At 36.6% G+C, this 23,294-nt stretch overlaps 1 long non-coding RNA gene across 1 annotated transcript in view; it reads left to right on the top strand.

Moving 5' to 3' along the window:
• The window catches only part of LOC309859254, a 32,563-nt gene extending 18,566 nt beyond the window's left edge, over nucleotides 1–13,997 (top strand). Inside the window, exon 5 of the long non-coding RNA XR_014308642.1 lies at nucleotides 13,837–13,997. This is a non-coding gene — a long non-coding RNA (uncharacterized lncRNA). The remainder of the gene's footprint in view (nucleotides 1–13,836) is intronic.
• Nucleotides 13,998–23,294: the final 9,297 nt, after the last annotated feature.

Here is a 23,294-nt window from a genome sequence, read left to right as displayed (position 1 = left end):
TCTTTTTTTTTTTTTTTTAATCTAAGTAACTCTTAAAAATAAAGGGGGAAAAAGACCAAACACCTGACTGGCAAGTAGTCAAAAGACATGAACTGACAACTTACAGAAAAAAAAAGGAGAAAGATTCTTAAGCACATGAGAAACTGTTCACCTTTACCGATAGGAAGAGAAACACAAAACTGCATGGGGGGAATACCATTTCAATGGGAAATACCATTTCTCAGCTTTGAGGTTGGAAGAAATTAAAATGGTGTAAACCTGTAAGATTACAGGCAGGTTTATACATTATTGTTGAGAATGCAAAATGGTACAACCTCCCTGGAAGGGAATTTGGCAAGTCTAACAAAAGTAAATAGGCATTTACCCTTTGTCCCAGCATTCCTGCTTCAGAGAATTTATTTACCCCTCCACAACTACAAAACAAAATTTCTATGAGGTTATTCGTTGTGACATTATTTGTACTAGAAAATTATTGGAATAACTTAAGAGCCTATCCATAGTAGACCAGTTCATAAGCTATGGTATAGTTACACAGTGGAATTACTGTGCAACTATGAAAAGAATGAGAAAGAGCTCTGTGAATGTACATGGAATGATTAAGTGAAAAAAGCAGGGCATGAAAGAGGAGGTAGCATGCTATCTTTTGCATACGAAGAAAAGGGGGGAAGACAAGCACACACAAACATGCATACATTTTCTAGCTCTCCCCACTGAAATGGTACAGAATTAATGATCATCCAGTAACAGTAAGTACAAGACTTGTTTTCAAGTATTATTCCTCACTCAAAGGAAGAACTCATTGGCAACTGGCTGATTCCAGGTTTCTGGCAGGGAGAGCTCAAGGTTAGCCAAAAACTATGCCGTGCCAGAAAGTTAAGTGTTTGTAGAATGATGAGGACATATAAAAAAGACCAGATAACCATCTTGAAAGGATTTCCACTGGTCATACTGGGATATTTCGGTTATGAAAAAGAATAATGATGGTAATGAATTATAAAATACTGAGAAAAAATTGATGAATCATAGCAGTACTCCAAAAGAAAAGGGAAAGGGGAAACCTCTTTTACAGAAGAGTGCCCGCTAATAAATGAGGAAGTAATGATTGAAAATCACCATTTTGGGGGTGCCTGTGTGGCTCAGCCGTTAAGCATCTGCCTTTGGCTTAGGTCATGATCCCAGGGTCCTGGGATTGAGCCCATCTGGCTCTCTGCTTGGTGGGAAGCCTGCTTCTCTTTCTCCCACTCCTCCTGCTTGTGCTCCCTCTCTTGCTGTGTCTCTCTCTGTCAAATAAATTTTTTTTTTTAAAATCTTAAAAAAAAACACAAAGAAAATTTCCATTTTGTAACTATCAGAGTAATAACTGATTCAGGCAAAGATCATCCGTGGACACTAATACATTAGATAAAGTGTTGTTGAGGAACAGGGTAGTCACAAACCACCAACTCTCAGCTTACTCATAAATTCCAAAGGGTAAAGCATATTCTTTATTAATAGAGATATCTAACTGATGATAACTATATGAACTGAACCAAAGAAACAAACTGAATGCCTCCTACTGGGATTTGAGGTTAAATATACAGCATTACTTATTTAATGTTCTTTGACTAAAATATTAACCTGAATCAAATCATGAAGGAATAGTCAGTCAAATCCAGAATGTGAGACATTCTGTAACACAATTGGCCTGGGCTCTTAAAAAATGTTAGCATTTTAAAAAACAATGCCGGTGTGACAAAAGGGGAAAAAATAGGATCGTGCTAGAATTAAAGAAGAGCAAAAAGATGGAGTCCCTGGCTGGTTCAGTTAGCATAGTATTGACTCTTGATCTCAGGGTTACAAGTTTGAGGTCTGCATTAAATATAGAGTTTACTTAAACTTAATTAATTAATTAATAAGAGTAAAAAGACAAAACAAAGGCAATAAGAAATCTTCAGTAAATGCTAGATTTTAAAAAGTTATGACAATTAAGGAAAATTTAATGTTACTGTATCGAAGTTACTTTGTTGCACTCACTGTATTGTATAGGAGAGTATACTAGTCTTTAGGGCAAACATGTTTTAGTGTTTATGGGTGAAAATGTCAAGAAATCTGCAACTTTCAGATGGTCAGTCAAAATTACAAATTTTACACACACACACATATATATATGTATTCTACATAATGAGAGAGCTTTTAAATCAGAACTTACAAAATGGTGGGATTTCTAGCATACACTTTCCAATCATTTATTTCTGGGAAATTCCTATCATTTCATCTGTTAGTTCTGTTCTTCTTTTTGTAGTTAGGGATCTTTATATTTAAAAAACTTACTATGAGGGACCCCTGAATGGCTCAGTTGGTTAAATGTCTCTCTTTGGCTCATGTCATGATCCCAGGGTCCTGGGATTGAGTCCCACATTGGGTTCCTTGCTTCTCCCTCAGCCTGCTACTCCCCATCATTGTGCTCTCTCTCTCTCTGACAAATAAATGAACAAAATCTTAAAAAAAAAAAAACCCTACTATGAGACCACTATACGCTAAGTACTCTTAAACATATTATGTCATTTAAAAAACTAGTAGGGTATTTAATTGTTCCCATTTTTGTATCCGAGAAATTAAATGATTTGGCCAAGGTCATGCAATAGGTGTGCATGGTAGCAGGTGAATAAGTGGTAGAATCAGTATTCAATCCTCTTTTTCTCTACACCACACAGTCACGTGGTATCTAGACTCCAGGGTTCAGCTTAAACTCAGTATATATTTACAAATTGGCTGTGCACAAGGCCCAATACAAGATTTATGGAAATTAAAAATATGTCCAGTGTTCCACAATTTGTAAGGGTAAATTATAGAAATGTAAATTATAGAATTATATAGGCACATATAATTACTTCTGATCTAAGGCTAGTTGTGGTACATGCTGAAGTAGACATACAAATAAAAGCAAATGAGCCTGGGTGGCTCAGTGGGTTAAGCCTCTGCCTTTGGATCAGGTCATGATCTCAGGGTCCTGGGATTGAGCTCCGCTTCAGGCTCTCTGCTCAGCAGGGAGCCTGCTTTCCTTCCTCTCTCTGACTGCCTTTTTGCCTACTTGTGATCTCTGTCAAATAAATAAATAAAAATCTTTAATTAAAAAAAGCAAATGAGAAAACAGAGTTTGGGAAAGGGATGTTTTGAAATGGGTCTTTTGAAGGAGAGCTGTGGGAAAAGAAGGGAAAGCATAAGCATCTTTTTAAAAATTAATTGATTTTTCTTGGGGCATCGGGTGGTTCAGCAGGTTAAAGCCTCTGCCTTAGGCTCAGGTCTTGATCTCAGGGTCCTGGGATCGAGCCCCGCATCGGACTCTCTACTCAGCAGGGAGCCTGCTTCCCTTCCTCTCTCTGACTGCCTCTCTGCCTACTTGTGGTCTCTGTCTGTCAAATAAATGAATAAAATCTTAAAAAAAAAGTCCAATATGGATCTTTTTGCATCTTATACATTTCTAACTCTCTGAACATATGGAATATAATTACAACAAACAGTTTTAACTTCCTCTGCTAATTCTATCATCTGTGTCAATTCTGTGTCCCTATGATTGATTAATTCCATTATGGGTCATATTTTTATACATATATTCATATATATATATATATACATACATACATATGCATATATATGTACATGTTTTTATACACATTGACTACTAGGGGCGCTTGGGTGGCTCAGTGGGTTAAGCCTCTGCCTTTGGCTCAGGTCATGATCTCAGGGTCCTGGGACTGAGCCCCACATCAGACTCTGCTCGGCGAAGAGCCTGCTCCCCCTCCCCCGGCCACCTGCCTACTTGTGATCTCTGTCTGGCAAATAAATAAATAAAATATAAAAATAAAATAAAAATTAATTGATTTTTCTAATTCCAAATAGCATACAGTGCTATATTATTTTCAGGTATTACAATACAGTGATTCAACATTCTGTACATTACTCAGTGCTTGTCCTGAATGTACTCTTAATCCCCTTCACCTATTTCACCCATCCCCTCCCCGACCCACACAGGCAATCAGCAGTTCTCTAAGAGTCTGGTCTTTTTGTCTATTTTTTCTTGTTTGGTTTCTTAAATTTCACATATGAGTGAAATCATATGATATTTATCTTTCTCTGACTTATTTCACTTAGCATTATACCCTCTAGATTCATCCATGTTGTTACAAATGGCAAGATTTCATTTTTTATGGATGAGGAATATTCCGTTTTGTGTGTGCATATATATGTATATATACACACATATATGTATATATAAAATTTTTTTTATCCATTTCTCTATTAATCAACTTAATCAATTTCTTCCCTATTTTGGCAATTATAATTAATACTGTAATAACCATAGGAGTACGTAAGGATAAGAATCTTTTCATGAAGACAAAGGAGTCAGAATGTTTGTAAGTGATAATTAGGACGGCATGGCTGCTTGTGAAGGAGGGTAGGGATATAAGTTAGATATATACCATTTTGATTATGAAGCAGGACAGAATGTGAGTGGTGGACTGCAGGTGCGAGAGAAAGAGTAAAAAGAGGAAATGAGGGACAGGGGCTACAGGAAAGGCCTGGCTCTCATAGCAGTGATCTGTTGACACAACTTTCAGGAGGACACATGACCTGGGACAGGGGTCAATACCTGTCAAGCTTGCTTTAGAGAGTAGACACCATGGCTGGGATCTCTAGGCAAAACTCACCAGTGCAGCCAGCGGCGGAGGTGCATTACAGTTTCAAGACGTGTTTGAAACAGATCTCACTTTGTTTGACTTTCCATGGAAACATTTTTAGTCCCATTAAGAACATTTTGGCAGGGCGCCTGGGTGGCTCAGTGGGTTGGGCCGCTGCCTTTGGCTCAGGTCATGATCTCAGGGTCCTGGGATCGAGTTCCGTGTCGGGCTCTCTGCTCATCAGGGAGCCTGCTTCTTCCTCTCTCTCTGCCTGCCTCTCTGCCTACTTGTGATCTCTGTCTGTCAAATAAATGAATAAAATCTTTAAAAAAAAAAAAAGAACATTTTGGCAATATTTATGCATGGTGTTTGGGCCCCAGTCAAGCAGGAAGTCCAGGTCTACAACATAATTGGTAAGGGAATTGAATTAGAATCAGAACCTTGCGGCAGATGTAAAGTCAGACCAATAAAGCATGGAGTCAGAGATGAGAGACAAGCTGTAATTCCATACATATATCCCAAACTTACTAGATATGAGCCTGAGAGCAAGAAATTTCACTCTATTCACCAGCAAATAATGGGGATGAAGTTTCTAAAATGCATTAGTTAACCATATTCGGACTGGGGACTCTGCATGACTCAGAGCTAAAGATTCTTGTGCCAGCTGCTGGTGGTATGTAATGTTAGAAATATAGGTTGGATTCAGAATGTGGATGGCCTTAAAAAAATATGTATTTTATATGTATATGGAATGATATCACAATATCTTTCAGAATCATCCAGTAATGACAGAAAATGGCTTCATTTTTCATTGGTCCATAATAGAAGAAAGAATCCAGAAAGAGACCCACACATACACAGTAACTTGATTTATAACAAAGGCAACTGTGCAGTGCAGCGGGGGGAAAGAATGGCCTTTTTAGTCAAAGATACTGGGTCAATTAGACATTAATGTGGGAAAAAAGAAATCTTGAACTCTGCCTAATATCATACATAAATATCAATTCTAGATGGACTATAATTCTAAATGTGAAAGGGAACATAAGAGAATAGCTTTAGGGCCTTGGGGTAATCAAAAATTTCTTAACACAGTATTAACACAAAGCATAAAGGAAAAATAATTTTATTATTTAAAATTTAGAACTGTTATTCACAAGAATCTAAGAATAAGAGGGTGAAAAGCAAACCACCAACTGATAGAAGATATTTTCTCTTTCTTCTTCTTTCTTCAAGATTTTATTTTACTTTCCTAAGTAGGCTCCACACCCAGCACAGGGATTGAACTGACAATCCTGAGATCAAGATTTGCATGTTCCTACCAACTGAGCCAGCCTGCACCTTCGATGATATTTTCAATACATCTAGCAAAAAAGATGCATATCTGGAGTATATAAAGAAGTCTGATAAGTAAACAAGGGACCAGCAACTCAGTAGGAACAGGGCAAAAGGGGCACTTCACAAAAGAGAATATCTAAACAAAAACAGTATTGCAGTACCTCCTCTAGAATGGCTAAAATGAAAATGTCATTACTAAGTGTTAGTAAGGCTGTGAAGTAGCTAGAACTTCCATGCACTGCTGGTGAAATTGTAAACTGGGTACAACCATTTTGGGAGACCATTAGCCAGAAATTTGTAAAGCCAAACATAAACATTTCTTATGAATCCACAATTTTACTTCTGGCTATTAGCATAAAATGTGTATATATGAGCAGCAAAAGCCATGTACAAAAAATGTTCATAGCAGCATTATTTGTAAGAGCTCAAAACTGGAAACAACCCAAATGTCCATCAACAGTAGAATAGATAAATGAACTTATATTGTTCTGTATGTCAGTTATAACTCAATAAAACTGGAAAAAAAAGGCACTACCCCTTCCCTGGAGAGGAGCGACTCAATGTTTTGTTAATTATTGAATTTAAAAACAAATCTGAGGTCTCTACATGATATCTGTTTCTACTCCAGTTCTCTTGTGATCCCCTCAAGGACTAATTATAAAGTTGAACCTCCACAAGGGCTAAATGAAATAGTGGGGGGAAAAAGGAGATGGTGGAAAAAAGGGGAGATGGTTGACACGTGTAGATACACAGGACATAGCAGGAAAGAATATATAGTTAGAGGCGTACTTGTCATTTTTACAATTGGTTGTAAGGCTAAAGCAGGTTTTTTTTTTTAAGATTTTATTTATTTGACAGAGAGAGATCGCAAGTAGGCAGAGAGGCAGGCAGAGAGAGAGAGAGAGAGAGGGAAGCAGGCTCCCTGCTGAGCAGAGAGCCCGATGCGGAACTCGATCTCAGGACCCTGAGATCATAACCTGAGCGGAAGGCAGAGGCTTAACCCACTGAGCCACCCAGGTGCCCGCTAAAGCAGGTTTTTATGGTTTTCCTCTTCAATTGTATTTCCTCTGCCTCCCCTCAGGAAACATTCTGGCTGGAATTCTTTACCAAGTGGGGTGGCCTAAACTCCTGGTGATCCTAGTGATCCTGTCTTCATGGAGTTACAGTAATCTTTCATTAACGTTGATGCTGGATCTAAGGGATCTCCAGGGTTCAATTTATATTCCTAGTCTGAAACAATGGTGTGTGAGGCAAGAATTAGCTCTCCCCAGAGTATATTTCCTAGGTATAAAGGAGTCCCTGCTTCAGAACATTGTGGCAGATTTAGTTGTCGAGAGGGTCATGAGGAATTAGAAACTATTCCTATTTAATTTGAGGGGTTCCTACTCTTTTCTTAATCAATGTGTTAAATTTTACATAGTAGACATGTAGCCACAGTGACCAATCAACTGACATTTTATTTGTATTAAATTAAATTAATTTTTTTTTTTAGAGGGAGAGAGTGTGTAAGCTGGGGGTGGGGCAGAGGGGTAGAGAGAGGGAGGGCTTGATCTCACAACCTTGAGCCAAAATCAAGAATTAAAGTCTTTTTTTTTTTTCTTTAAAAGATTTTGTTTATTTATTTGACAGACAGAGATCACAAGTAGGCAGAGAGGCAGACAGAGAGAGAGGGGGAAGCAGGCTCCCCGCTGAGCAGAGAGCTCGACGCGGGGCTCAATCCCAGGACCCCGAGATCATGACCTGAGCCAAAGGCAGAGGCTTAACCCACTGAGCCACCCAGATGCCCCAAGAATTAAAGTCTTAACCGACTGAGCCACCCAGGCACCCTTCAACTAACATTTTAATTCAGCAATTTATTGAGTCATTCTTCAAATTTAGTTTTATAATGATCAAAGAGCTGCATGTGGCTGAAGAACAGAATACTAGAAATTTCCTAGAATTCTAACTGCCTTGAAACAAAACAGATTTGAGGTTATCCTCTTTTTTCAAGTTATTCATTACAATTAAAAGCGATCCTTCCACCTCTCAGGCTATACTTTCACACTGTTAATTCTTTATATCTTCCATTTTCTTCTTTGGTAAGTGCTTTGCAAGCATTCAAAGCCCTGTCCTCAATGGGCAAGAAATAACTTGAATAGCTAATTAACCTCCCTGAGCTCTTAATTTTCAGATTACCATTTATCAATACTATAGAATTGCCACTCCTTTGACCCTACCTAGCCAAGGTAATTTTTTAAAAAAATCAGATTCCCCCATTTTTCTTAAGAGTTTATTACCCTTAACCTACTTTTAACATCAATTTCTATAAGACTCATCATCTTCAACTGAAGCCAAGATAGAAAATAAAAAGCAAGTATTGAAGGATGAGGGCTCCTTGATCACATCCCATTGCGTGGGTAGTCAGGAAGCTGGGAAGAAGTCTCTTTTTGGCTTCTCTAGTAGAAGGTTGGGAGCTCCTCCTTCATTTGTATTTAGATGATGGGTATTTTCCAAATCCAGGATGGGAACTTATATGATATACAGCTAAAACAAAAGTAAACAAACAAAACATCCCACAAAAATGTCCACTGCATTTTCAACTTCTTTCTTCTAGACTTCAGAATTTTTCAGTTGACACTTTGAAGACTTTCTGTGAGACATCACATTGCCTGCACACATTATTGTCTGTTTTTTGCCTCCAGTATTTATACCTAATTTAAAAAATGACAACTTTCTGGAAATTTCCAAGAAACAGTAGTGTGTTGATAGCAAGTATTCTTTTTTTTTTTTTTTAATATTTTATTTATTTGACAGACAGAGATCACAAGTAGGCAGAGAGGCAGGCAGAGAGAGAGAGGAGGAAGCAGGCTCCCTGCTGGGCAGAGTCCAATGAGGGGCTCGATCCCAGGACCCTGAGATCATGACCTGAACCCAAGGCAGAGGCTTTAACCCACTGAGCCACCTAGGCGCCCCAGTAGCAAGTCACCTAGGCGCCCCAATAGCAAGTATTCTTATGTTGGTTCTCTCTCTCTCTCTCTTTTTTTAAGTGATATAATTGACATAAACACCATATTAGTTGGTTTCAGGTGTACAACATGACTTGATATTTGTATATATTGCAAAATGGTCATCACAATAAGTCTAGTTTATATCTGTCACATACATAGTTAGGAATAAAACCTCTTATGATGAGAACTTTTAAAATCAACTCTCAGCAACTTTAAAATATGCAACACAGTATTATTAACTACAGTCGTCATACTGTACGTTACCTTCCCATGACGTATTTAATCAGGAAATTTGTACATTTTGATCTCTTTTACTTATTTCAGTCCCCCACCTTCCACCTCTGGCAATGTCCAGTCTATCTGTTCTCTGTATCTATGAGCTTGATTTGTGTTGTTTTGGTTTGGTCTGTAGGTTCCACATATAAGTGAGATTGTATGGTACTCGTCTTCCTCCTTCTGACTTATTACACTTAGCATAATGCTTTCAAGGTCCATCATGTTGTTGCAAATGGCAAAATTTCATTCTTTTTAATGGCTGAATAGTAGTCCATTCTCTCTGTGTATGTTTAAGTGTATATACATATATGTGTGTGTATATATGTATTTATACGGCATTTTCTTCATTCATTCACTGATGAATACTTAGATTGTTTACATATCTTAGCTATTGTAAATAATGCTACAACGAACATGGGCAGAGTGGGGGGTGGCATATATCTTTTTGAGTTAGTGCTTTTGTTTTCTTCGGATAAATATCCAGAAGTGCGATGGTTGAATCATATGATAATTTCATTTTTAATTTTGTAAGGAAACTCCATACTGCTTTCCATGGTGGCCACACCAATTTACATTCCCACGAACAGTGCACAAGAGCTCCCTTCTCTCCAAACCCTCACCAACACTTGTTATTTTGTCCTCTTTTTTAAAGAAAAGTCCTCTGATGAATATTTTAAGTTCAGTGTGATAACTATTGGCTTGATATTGTTTTAAAATAATGTATGATATATTCTGTTCCTAGTTATTAGGTTAAAATCAGGAGTAGAAATATTTTACCAAATGACTTTTTTTTTTTTAAAGATTTATTTATTTATTTATTTGACAGAGAGAGAGATCACAAGTAGGCAGAGAGGCAGGCAGAGAAAGAGAGAGAGGAGGAAGCAGGCTCCCTGCTGAGCAGAGAGCCCGATGCGGGACTCAATCCCAGGACCCTGAGATCATGACCTGAGCCGAAGTCAGCGGCTTAACCCCCTGAGCCACCCCGGCGCCCACCAAATGACTTTTAAATGTCTATTGAGATGATCTTTTTTCTTACTTTTTTCTTTTGGTAAATTTATATCAAGACATCTTCTTGCCATCATCTATCTTTGCTTTCTTAGAATAAATCTGGTTTTGATCTGCTATTATTTCATTTAGAATTTTTGCCTCTATATGCCTGTGGAAGAGGCTTCTGTGAATATCTTTTTTTTTCCTTTTCTTTCTTTTTTTAGGAGGGGATGTTTGGTCAGAGATTGAATTCAAGATACAGTTTTATAAGAGTTACTTGGAAATTTGCCATCTTTTTCTATGCTAAAATAATTTTCTAAGGGAATTATGTTCCTTAAATATGAAAAAACCAAACACTTAACTGTAAAAATAATCTGGTCTTATACCTCTTTGGGAGAAATACCTTGAAAATTTTTCTTTTATTTTCTTCCATGGTTCATTGGTCAACTTAGATTTTATCTTGGTTTAGTTTTCATAATTTATATTTTCCTAAAAAGTCAATCACAATTCAAAAATTTATTGGAATCATTTTTTTGTGTATAACTTTTCTCATAACAAATATTGGGCATTGTTTTTTCTTTTGATTTTATCTGTGCATTTTTGCCTTTCCATTTTTCTCTTGGTATGTCCCATAAATTTGTCTATTCTGAATCATCTCATATTTATAAATGTCCTTATAATCTACTAATTCCTATTTTCTGTTTCTAGTTTTGTTAATTCTTTTTTTTTTTTAAGATTTTATTTACTTATTTGTCAGAGAGCGAGAGAGAGCACAAGCAGGCAGAGTGGCAGGCAGAGGCAGAGGGAGAAGCAGGACCCCCACAACCCTGGAGCAAGGAGCCTAATGCGGGACTCGATCCCAGGACTCCGGGATCACGACCTGAGCCAAGGCAGCCACTCAACCGACTGAGCCACGCAGGCATCCCATAATTTTGTTAATTCTTTCATCCTACTTTCCTTGGCATTTTTTTCAAATGTTTTAAATTTAATGCTTTATTTTTTTTTTCTCATTCTGTCATATATAATCGAGGCTATGAATTTCCTTAAGATAAATAGTTGCCCCTCAAAAAATTTTACTCTTTTTTGGAAGAGTGTCTTGTAATCATAACTATTTTTTTCCCCTTCAGCTAGCTATTTTGATGTTTAAAATTTCATTAGGAATTTTGAGTATTTATCTAGGAGTGTAAATCCTGAGTTCTATGATAATTCTGTTTAACTTTTTAAACAGTTTTTAAAATTTAAATATAGGTGACACAAAATGTTACATTAGTTTCAGGTGTACAATTTAGTGATTTGGCAAGTTTATACATTATGCTTTGTTCACCACAAGTGTAGTTACCATCTGTCCTATTATATCACCATTACAAAATCATTGACTATATTCCTTATGCTGTGCTTTTTTTTCTGATAACTTGTATATCCCATAAATGGAGGCCTATATCTCTTGCTGCTCTTCACCCATTTTGCCCAACCTCTTAGCTGCCTTCTTTCTGGCAACCATCAATTTGTTCTCTGTATTTATAGTTCTGATTTGTTTATTCCTTTTTTAAAGATTCCATTTATGAGTGGAGTCATATGGTAGGTATTTGTCTTTCTCAGTCTTATTTCACCTCACATAAATAAACTCTAGGTCCATCAGTATTGTCTCAAATGACATGATCTCAACCTTTTTTTTATAGCTGAGTAAAATTCCATTGTGTGTGTACCACATTTTCCTTATCCATCTGTCTATTGATGAACACTTAGATTGTTTCCATTTCTTGGATATTATAAATAATGCTTCAATAAACAGGGGTAGGTATAACTTCTGTTTTTGTTTTCGCTGGGTAAATAACTAATAGTGCAATTACTAGATCATATGGTATTTCTATTTTTATTTTTATTATTTTTTTATTTTTATTTATTTATTTTTTAAAGATTTTATTTACTTAGACAGAGATCACAGGTAGGCAGAAAGGCAGGCAGAGAGAGAGGAAGGGAAGCAGGCTCCCCGCTAAGCAGAGAGCCCGGTGTGGGGCTTGATCTTAGGGCCCTGGGATCAAGACCTGAGCCAAAGGCAGAGGCTTTAACCCACTGAGACAACCAGGTGCCCCTCTATTTTTGTTTTTTTAGGTTTATTTATATATTTTGGAGGGGGAGGTGCAAAGGGAGAGAAAAAGAGAATCCTAAGCAAACTCCACACAGAACCTGATGTGGAGCTACGTCTCACAACCCTGAGATCACAATCTGAGCCAAAACCAAGAGTTGGACACTCAACTGACTGCACTACCCGGGTAGTGCAGTCATATTTCTATTTTTAATTTTTGAGGAAACTCTGATTCTGTTTCCCACAGTGGCTATAGCAATTTACATTCCCACCAACAATGCACAAAGTTTCCTTTTTCTGCACATCCTTGCCAACATTTGTTGTTTCTTGTCTTCTTGATTTTAGTTATCCTAACAGGTGTGAAGTGGTATCTCATTGTGGTTTTGATTTGCATTTCCCTGATGCTTAGTGATATTGAGAATTTTTCATATGTCTGTTGGCCATCTGTATGTCTATATGTCTACTCAGGTCCCCTGACCAGTTTTTAATTGGATTGTTTGCTAGTTTTGATGTTGTTTGGCTTCTTTAGAATTGTATACATTTTTTAAAAAGATTTTATTCATTTATTTATTTGAGATACAGAGTGAGCAGGGGGAGAAATAGAGGGAGAGGGATAAGAAGTGACAATTTAACTTCTTCTTTACCAATATGGATGCCTCTTATTTCTTTTTCTTATCTAATTACTATGGCTAGGATATCTAGTACTATGTTGAATCAAAGTGGTAAGAATAGACATTCTTATCTTGTTCCTTACCTCGGAGGGAAAGCTCTCAATATTCCCCCATTGAGTATCATGTTTACTGTGGGGTTTTCATATATGACCTTTATTATGTTGAGGTGTGTTCCTTCTAACTTTATTTTGTTGTTTTTGTCATGAGTGGATATTGAATCTTGTTAACTGGTGTTTTTTTGTTTGTTTGTTTATTTGTTTTGTTTTGTTTAGTTTGCATTTATTGAGATCACAAGATTTTATCCTTTTGTTGATGTGGTATATGACAGTGATTTGCAACCTTCCTTATATCCCAAGAATAAGTTTCACCAATCATGGTGAATAATCTTTTTAATATATTATTATATGTGGTTAGCTAATATTTTTTTGAGGAGTTTTGCATGTACATCAGGGATTTTGGCCAATAGTTTTTTTGTGAGTGTGTGTCTTTGGTTTTGCTATAAGGGTAATTCTGGTCTTATGATTTTTAGTTATTTGACAGACAGATCACAAGCAGGCAGAGAGGCAGGCAGAGAGAGAGAGAGGAGGAGGAGGCAGGCTCCCTGCTGAGCAGAAAGCCCGACGTGAGGCTTGATCCCAGGACCCTGGGATCATGACCTGAGCCGAAGGCAGAGGCTTTAACCACTGAGCCACCAGGTGCCCGGGTAATTCTGGTCTTATGGAATGCATTTGGAATCTTCCCTTCCTCTTCTGTTTTGGAATAGTTTGAAGAAAATAGTTGTTTTTTTGTTGTTGTTTGTGTTTTAAGATTTATTTATTTATTTATTTATTTGATAGAGATATAGACAGAGCCAGAGAGCACAAGTGGAGGGAATGTCAGAAGGAGTGGGGAGAAGCAGGTTCTGCGCTCAGCAGGGAGCTCAATGTGGGGCTCAACCCCAGGACCCTGGGATCATGACCTGAGCTAAAGTCAGACGCTGAACCATCTAAGCCACCTAGCCACCCCTTAGGAGAGTAAGTTTTAACTCTTCTTTAAATGTCTGGTAGGATTCACTTGAGAATCTGTGTGGTCCTGGACTTTTATTTTTTGATAGTTTTTAAATAACCAATTCGATTTCATTACTTGTAATTTGTTGTTAAGATTTTCTATTTCCTTTGCAAATAGAGCTTCCCTATGACCCTGCAATTGCACTGCTGGGTATTTACCCCAAAGATACAGATGTAGTGAAAAGAAGGGCCATCTGTACCCTAATGGCCACAGTTGCCAAACTGTGGAAAGAACCAAGATGCCCTTCAACGGACAAATGGATAAGGAAGATGTGGTCATATACACTATGGAGTATTATGCCTCCATCAGAAGGATGAATACCCAACTTTTGTATCAACAAGGACGGGACTGGAAGAGATTATGCTGAGTGAAATAAGTCAAGCAGAGTCAATTATCATATGGTTTTGCTTATTTGTGGAGCATAAGAAATAACACGGAGGACATGGGGAGATGGAGAGGAGAAGGGAGTTGGGGGACATTGGAGGGGAAGACAACCATGAGAGACTCTGAAAAACAATCTGAGGGTTTTGGAGGGGCGGGGTGTGGGAGGTTGGTTGAGTCTGGTGGTGTGTATTATGGAGAGCACATACTGCATGGAGCACTGGGTGTGGTGCATAAACAATGAATTCTGGAACAGTGAAAAGAAATTCAAAAAATAAATAAAAATTAAAAAAAAGATTTTCTATTTCTTCCTGTTTCAGTTTTGGAAGATTGTGTTTCTAGGAATTTATCCATTTTTAAAAAAATTTTTCATAGTATTCTCTTATAATCCTTTGTATTTTTGTTAGTTGTTACTTCTCTCTCTTTCCTGATTTTATTTATTTAAATCCTTTCTTTTTTCCTTTTTTTTAATTTTAAAGATTTTATTTATTCATTTGAGAGAGAAAGAGCACAAGCACACACAAACATGAGCAGAGGGGAGAGGCAGAGGGAGAGGAAGCAGACTCCCCACTGAGCAGGGAGCTATTCCCAGGACCCTAAGATCATGACCTGAGCTGAAGGCAGATACTTAACCATCTGAGCCATTCACATGCCGCCTCTCTTTTTTTCTTGTTGAGTCTGGCTAAGGGTTAGTCAATTTTATCTTTTTCTATTTTATCTTTATTTTTCTATGGCTTTTCTAGTCTCTATTTTATTTATTTCTGTCCTGACCTTTGTTCTTTCCTTTCTTCTAGTTACCCTGTGTTTTGTTTCTTCTTTTTCTAGTTCCTTTAGGCACAGTTGAGGTTGAGCTTTGTCTTTTTTTTTTTTTAAAGAAACTAATTTTAAGTAATCTCTACACCCAACACAGGGCTGGAACCCACAATCTCAAGATCAATAGTTGCATGCTCTGATGACATGGCCAGCCAGGCACATCTGTTTGAGTTTTTTCTTGTTTTTTGAACTGCTGTAAACTTACCTCTTAGAACTGCTTTCACTGTGTCCCAGAGATTTTGGACCATTTTGTTTTTATTTTCACTTGTGTCCATGTATTTTTTTTTTAATTTCTTTGATTGCCTCATTTACCTGTTGGTTGTTTAGTATCAGTTTGTTTTTTTCCACTGTTTTTCTTGTGAATTATTTCTAGTTTCATACTATTTTCATTGGAAGAGAAGCCTGGTATGATTCAGTCTTCTCAAATTTATTGAATCTTGTTTTATGGCCTAATATGTGATCTATTCTGGAGAATGTTCCATGTGCCCTTGAAAAGAATGTGTATTCTGTTGTTTTTGGATGTAATGTTTTCTATATATCTGTTATGTCCATCTGATCCAGTGTGTCATTTAAAGACATTGTTTCCTTATTGATTTTCTGTCTGGATGACCTATCATTGATGTGAGTGCAGTAGTAAAGTCCCCTACTATTATTGCATTACTATCAGTTTCTCTCTTTATGTTTATTAATATTTGCCTTGTGTATTTAGGTGTTCCCAGTGTTGGGTGTGTAGATATTTACAATTGTTATATCCTCTTGTTGGCTTGATTCCTTTACCATAATGTAATGCCCTTCTTTGTCTCTTGTTACAGTCTTTGTTTTAAAGTCTGTTTTGTCTGATAAAGGTATTGCTGCCCTGGCTTTGTTTCCATTTGCATGGTGAATGTTTTTCCATCCCTTCACCTTTAGTCTGTGTGCATCTTTAGGTCTGAAGGGAGTCTCTTCTAGGAACATGTAGATGGGTGTTTTTTTTTTTTTTTTAAAGATTTTATTTATTTCTTTGACAGAGAGAGAGAGACAGAGATCACATGTAGGCAGAGAGGCAGGCAGAGAGGAAGGGAAGCAGGCTCCCTGCTGAGCAGAGAGTACCATGTGGGGGCTCCATCCCAGGACCCTGAGATCATGACCTGAGCCAAAGGCAGAGGCTTTAACCTACTGAGCCACCCAGGTGCCCCCGGTGTTGTTTTTTTTTTTAGCCTTTCTGCCACTCTGTGTCTTTTTATTGTATCATTTAGGTCATTTACATTAGGCCATTTACATTTAGGCATGTACTTATTGCTATTTTAAAAACTTGTTTTCTGGTTGTTTTTGTAGTTCTTTGTTCTCTTCTGTTCTCTTTGTGATTGAGGAGTATCTGCAGTGTTTTGTTTGGCTTTCTTTTTCTTTATTTTTTGTGTATCTATCACAGGTTTGTGGTTATCATGAGGTCCATATAAAATATACTAAGTAAATAACAGTCCATATTAATTCAATGGTCATTAAGTCCAAACACATTTTTTTTAAAAAAGGGAAAAAAATATTCTTTCCCCCTCTATCTTCCTTTTTTACCTCTTTCCCCATACTTTATGTGTATTTTTCTCACATTTTACATTTTTTTTTAAAGATTTTATTTATTTGACAGACAGCAATTATAAGTAGGCAGAGAAAGAGGGGGAAGCAGGCTCCCAGCTGAGCAGACAGCCTGATGTGGGGCTCGATCCAGGACCCTTGGATCATGACCTGAGCCAAAGACAGAGGCTTTAACCTACTGAGTCACCCAGGCACCCCTAATTATGGCCATTTCTTTTTCACTTAAAGAATTCCCATTTTTTTGTTAGTTTTTTTTTTTTTTTTGTAAGGTTAGTTTTATGGTGATAAACTCCTTTATCTTTTGTTTGTCTGGGAAAATCTTTATCTCTCCTTCGTATTTGAGTGACAACCTTATTAAGTATTCTTGTTGTTAATTTTTTCCTTCCAGAACTTTGAATATATCATGTCCTTCTCTTATGGCTTGCAGTTTCTGCTAAAAAAATCAACTGATAGTCTTATAAGTTTTCCCTTGTAGGTAACTTTTTTTCTTTGCTTTTGATTCTTTTTGTTTTCTTTCTCTCTCTCTCTCTCTCTCTTTCTTTCTTTTTAAAGATTTTATTTATTTGACAGACAGAGATCACAAGTAGGCAGAGAGGCAGGCAAAGAGAGAGGAGGAAGCAGGCTCACCACTGAGCAGGAAGCCTGATGTGGGGCTTGATTCCAGGACCCTGGGATCATGACCAGAGCTGAAGGCAGAGGCTTTAACCCACTGAGCCACTCATGTGCCCCTTTTTTTGTTTTCTTTCTGCTTTTAGGAGTCTCTATATCTTGTTTGAACTTTCTGTGCTTCTTGGACTTGGATGTCCTTTTCCTATCCTAGGTTAGGAAATTTTACAGTTATTTGTTCAAATACATTTTCTACACCTTTCTCTCTCTCTCTTCTTCTGGGACCCCTATAATGCAAATGTTTGTTTGATTGATGTTGTCCAAGAGATCTCTTAAGTTATTCTCATTTTTTTTCTCTTTTTCCTGTTCAGTTTGCATGCTATTATTCTTTCTTTCAGATCCTGATATGTTCTTTTGCATCTTCTGATCTAGTGTTGATTCTCTCTAGTGTGTTTTTTACTTATTGTATTCTTCAACTTTGATTCTGTTTAATATTTTCTATCTCTTTATTGAAGGTCTCACTGAGTTCTCCAATTATTTTCTCCAACTCAGTATCTTTGTGATTTTAAATTCCTTATCAGGCATTTTGCTTGTCTGTTCCATTTTCTTTTTCTTAGTTTTTATTCTTTCTTTTGGAACTCTCCATTTGCTTGATTTTCTTTTTATTTCTGTCAATTGGTGAAATGGCTACTTCTCCTAAGTTGAAGCGATGGTCTTGTGTATGGTGTCCCCTATGCAGATTATGTGTGTTTAGTGAGTTTTGCTGGCTACCTGGATATACCAGTTACTCTTTCGAACTGTGGCATGTCTCCATTTCTCTTGCTATTCTTTGTTTTTCAGTAGCTGTTCATTCAGCCTGTTCTTCCTCAGGAGCAATTGTTCTGTTAAGAGATGTAATCTGGCATGCTCTCTGGAGGAGGTGAGTTCAATCTTCCACATCACCATCTTGAACTGGAACCCCTCCTTTTAATTTTTTGAAGTGCCAAACTGTTTTCTATAGCAGCTGTTACATTTTATGTTCACACCTGCAACTTTTTAAGTTGCAAGCTTTTACACATTTGGGCCAACATTTATTTTTGTTCTTTTAAAAAATAGCTATCATAAGTATCTTATTGTGGTTTGTTATTTCCCTAAAGACTTATGACATGAGGTTTGCATTTATTGTTGGTTATTTCTGTATCTTCTTTAGAATGTTTATTCAGAGACTATTATTTTTCATGGGAGAACATCAAGAAGCTGGATCATTAACAATGTTCTTGAACCAAGCTTTCCTTCCTTTCCATTCAGTACTCTTCCCTGCAAGTGGCGGACTAGATGATGTGCAGTTATCTCCAGTTGGTCTCAGACTAATCTTTTATTTCAATAATTACGTATCCGTAATTAAGACATAAAACTTAAGGTTGCAGTGGAACATGACTGAGACACTACCTTTACACACCAGCGGGTTTGCTTCAACTCAACATTTATTGAATGCTTGCAGTGTAAAGGTACTGTGCTGGGTACCAGGAAAGATAACAGAGTAACACCCCTAAAAAATAAAATAATTCTCCCCCTTCATTCCTACTGTTTTACAATCTAGTTTTTAGGAGATGTGCATAAGGCAAAAATTGCCACTAGGAAAAGAATGTTAACCGTTGCATTAAAAAAAAAAACATAAATTGTTTTAGTTTCACAAGCTTTTGGCCTTTTATAACGTTAGTATAGCCATTTCCCTAGTCAGTGAAACTTCCTGGATTCAAATCTTTAGGAATAGGTTTTCATTAGAGTAACTTCAGTGTTAAAAAATGGTATGGTACTTTACCAGATAGAGCTGTTCTTGCCCAGAACAGGAATAGTCTTTCAATATGATGTTGGAAAAAAACAACATTCCAAAATGTTGCAAGCACGATGCTTAAACCCTGTCTACTTTGAGCAAAGTAACAGAGATGTGCTAAATTGTAAGTGAGCAATTTTATAAAACCCATTGAATTACAACTTTGATGCTACTACATTCTTCTTTTTGGTTTTTGTGACATGCCATGATACCTAAACTTAGTGGCTACATGAGAAAGCTACTCTAATTCTTCTAGTTATACACCTTCTTCCAGAACGAGCCTGGCCATTTACCTTTTTTCAGTAAGTTTAGATTAAACAAAACAAAACAAAACCACACCAAAAAACATTTACTGGCTATTGCAAAACATTTAAAGAAAAGCATCTCACACTAATGAGCTTATTCAAAAGAACACTTATTATAAGCTCTAAAGTCTGGAAACATTTTGAGCAACAATAGCCCTAAGTGAAGGATAATGTTCATTTGGATAGAAATGTTATATATTTAAGCATTTACTATTTCATAGGCACACCTCATGCATTACCTCCCTATCTCAATGCTGCCATTTCAATATTCTGTTTATGTCAATATTCTAACAACCATGACTTCCTTTTCTGGATGTAGCTGTCATGGGTTATGTCTAGAATCTAAGCAGCTTGTTTATTCTAATTTGAACTATATTCTGAATCTAGAACCTCACCATAAATTAGCTTGTGACTTTCTTGGACTGTAAGTTTAGTCTTAGTTCTTCATCAAAATAAAAACCAAATGGCAAAAGGTAACATATTGGTTGATCCAAATGATGGCTGTAAGAAACTAAAGAAACATGCATTTTCAAAAATGGATGAATTATGGAAAGACAAAAAATGTCTGAAGAAAATCTGAAGAAAATGTACTTTCCAATTCAAAATTATACTTGACATGGGATTCACAGAAATGACACTACACTGACTCAAAAAGTAAAATATATTTGGTAAATCTGCATCAAAACTTAACATGCCTTATAGTTAAAAATCCTAGTGATATATTACAAAAAATCCAACAGTGGAACTAGAGCAGTTGATATGCATAGACATAATTAATCACAAGCCTTACTTCATGATGTAAAAGGCCGATTAAAAGATTTTAGACCATTCTGATTGAATAAAGTCATGAAATTCGAATTTTTCATATCCTAAGCTATCATCATATACATGCTTCTCTAATGAAGCAGTAGATCTTACCACAAATAAAGGCCTTAACATATAAACTTATATCTAGGTAAATATTGTAAGACACTTTTATATTAAAAATGACTGTAAGCATCTCGTACTACAGAGGGGTAAAGTAATCTAATTCTGATGCCCCTGGGTCCTATTTAAGAGTAACAACTAACACAAAACTTATAGAACAATTTGATGATTAAGATGAAAGTTCTATCTTAAAGCAACTTTAAAATATTCAACAAGGGTACCAAGGCCATTAAATGGGGAAAAGAATAGTCTCTCTCTTTTTTTTTTTTAATAAATATTTTATTTGACAGACAGAGATCACAAGTAGGCAGAGAGGCAGGCAGAGAGAGAGAGAGGAGGAAGCAGGCTCCCTGCTGAGCAGAGAGCCCGATGCGGGGCTCAATCCTAGGACCCTGGGATCACAACCTGAGCCGAAGGCAGCGGCTTAACCCACTGAGCCACCCAGGCGCCCCAAGAATAGTCTCTTTTAACAAATGGTACTGGGATGCCCACATAAGAAAGAATGAGGCTGGATCATTACCTCACACCATATACGAAATTTAACTTAAAATCAAAGGCCTAAATGCAAAAGCTAAAATCATAGAACTGTTAAAAGAAAATATTTGCAAATGACTTAGGGGCATGGAGGGACCAATTAAGGGAATGTGGAGGAAGGAAACAATATTCCAACAGGGCATTGGAGGGGGGAAACTTGTTTTAACCTAGAAATACATGAAGTAAGTAATTTACACATGTATCTGTTTCAGCGTAAATTACTGATTTAGGGTATGAATGAAAAATGAGTTTTGGGTTGAGCTTGCATTACACGATACTGGTTTGAAAACAGCCAATATTCCCTTTATATTAACAATTATTGATAACCAGAACTAAAATTGGATTTTATGTAGCAGGCAATGGAAAACTATAAGGATTCTAAATTAATTCTAATTAATATATGTAGTACTGATGTACGGTATTTAATAATCAAAAGCAGCAAAACTAAAAAAAAAAAAAACCCAGCAAAACTGAAATTTAGTTTTAAGAGATGTAACAACAAAGCCATTTTCTCTCACTTGTAATCCTAATCTTATCATCTGTATTGTTTGCAATCTTGGATTTAAGTAATATCCACAATCTTGTTTGTTCATTAAAAAAGTTAATGTGGTAAACATTATCACCCAATTAATGTGTAGTCTCCTAATTTGCTAAATATGAAATTAAGGCCCAGTAATTTGTTCAAGATCACATGGCTAATTAACGTAAGATTCCAGACTTTAACTCCCAGTTTTGTGCTCTACCATACCAAAAATACTTCTGAGTTAATAAATATTTGCTTAAACCAAGAAATCATTAGGTACAATATTTGAGTTTACCTTAATAGAATTGTAAAATCTTGGCACATAAATGACTGGAATTAAAACATATTTATATATTGCAAATAAAATGCGATATAAAAATCAACGGCATTTACTGATTTCTAGATCTTAAATGTTTTATCAAACTCAGAGATAACCAATCAAAAGCTCAACTTAGCACTACTAAGTCTGGATACATCCAAACTTCGTTAAGTTGTATGAAATTTATTTATAGAAAATTATATAGACAGGAATTTCTAGGGTTAAACACCCATAAGTCTTTAACAGCAGTTTTTTTTTTTTTAAGATTTTATTTATTTATTTGACAGAGATCACATATAGGCAGAGAGGCAGGCAGAGAGAGAGGAGGAAGCAGGGTCCTTGCCAAGCTGAGAGCCCGGTGTGGAGCTCAATCCCAGGACCCTGAGATCATGACCTAAGCCGAAGGCAGAGGCTTAACCCACTGAGCCACTCAGGCACCCATAACAGCAGTTTTACATTAATTCTCAGAATATTTGAACTACTTTGAAAGAATTGGTAAAATTTAGCAATACGGCTCACACTAAGACGACCATTCCATGCACTGCAAGATGTCTCTAAATGTACTTCTTTTAACATGAGCTGAATTTGTATTTTTTTTTTTTAAGATTTTATTTATTTGACAGATAGAGATCACAAGTAGGCAGAGAGGCAGGCAGACAGAGAGAGGAGGAAGCAGGCTCCCTGCTGAGCAGAGAGCCTGATGCAGGGCTCGATCCCAGGACGCTGGGACCATGACCTGAGCCGAAGGCAGAGGCTTTAACCCACTGAGCCACCCAGGTGCCCCTGAATTTGTATTTCTTGGTATCAAGACTTCAAAAGTAAGGAGACTGTCGTTTGTCAATAATTACATGAAAGATAACCAACCTAAAAATCATAAAGTAATCTTAGTATAGAAACAAAATATTAACTGAATAAAACAGAATTTTGTGGTAATAGTTTGTGTGTAGAAAAAAAAGGCTGGGCAGATTTGCCCATAATTTGGCAAGTAAACTAATTACCAAGTGTCAGAAAACTGTTTTCAATGCTATATAAAATGATCTCTTTGATTTAACCAAATAAAAATTTTTGCTATTAAATCATATGGCAAGATGTCCTGAAGCAAGTAGTTTCATGAATTCTCAGGAGAACGAGAAAATTAAAGTTAAAAAGATCAAACACCAAGTGTTCATCGAACCTTTCAGTCAAGAGCCTTTATTAACATGCAAGTATCATTTGCCGCAAGATATACAGTTTTTCCTAACCTTTCAGTTCTATTTCAGTATTTTAAACTTAAGGCTACTTCTGGATCTCATACATAAAGTAACCTACTAAAACTGGTCAAAGTTAAATTTTATTCTAGTTGTCACTTTGACCTTTAAGATTATTATTTAGGTTTTTGACATTATTTGTCAGCAAGTAGCAGAATATAATTCTTGTACTTGATAATCTTCTATACTAAAATATGTACCAGTATGTCT

Source organism: Mustela nivalis (assembly GCF_964662115.1).
Source record: "Mustela nivalis genome assembly, chromosome: 2".
NCBI classification, from domain to species: domain Eukaryota; kingdom Metazoa; phylum Chordata; class Mammalia; order Carnivora; family Mustelidae; genus Mustela; species Mustela nivalis.
Note: the sequence above shows the minus strand (reverse complement) of the source record. Positions and strands in the feature narration are given on the sequence as shown.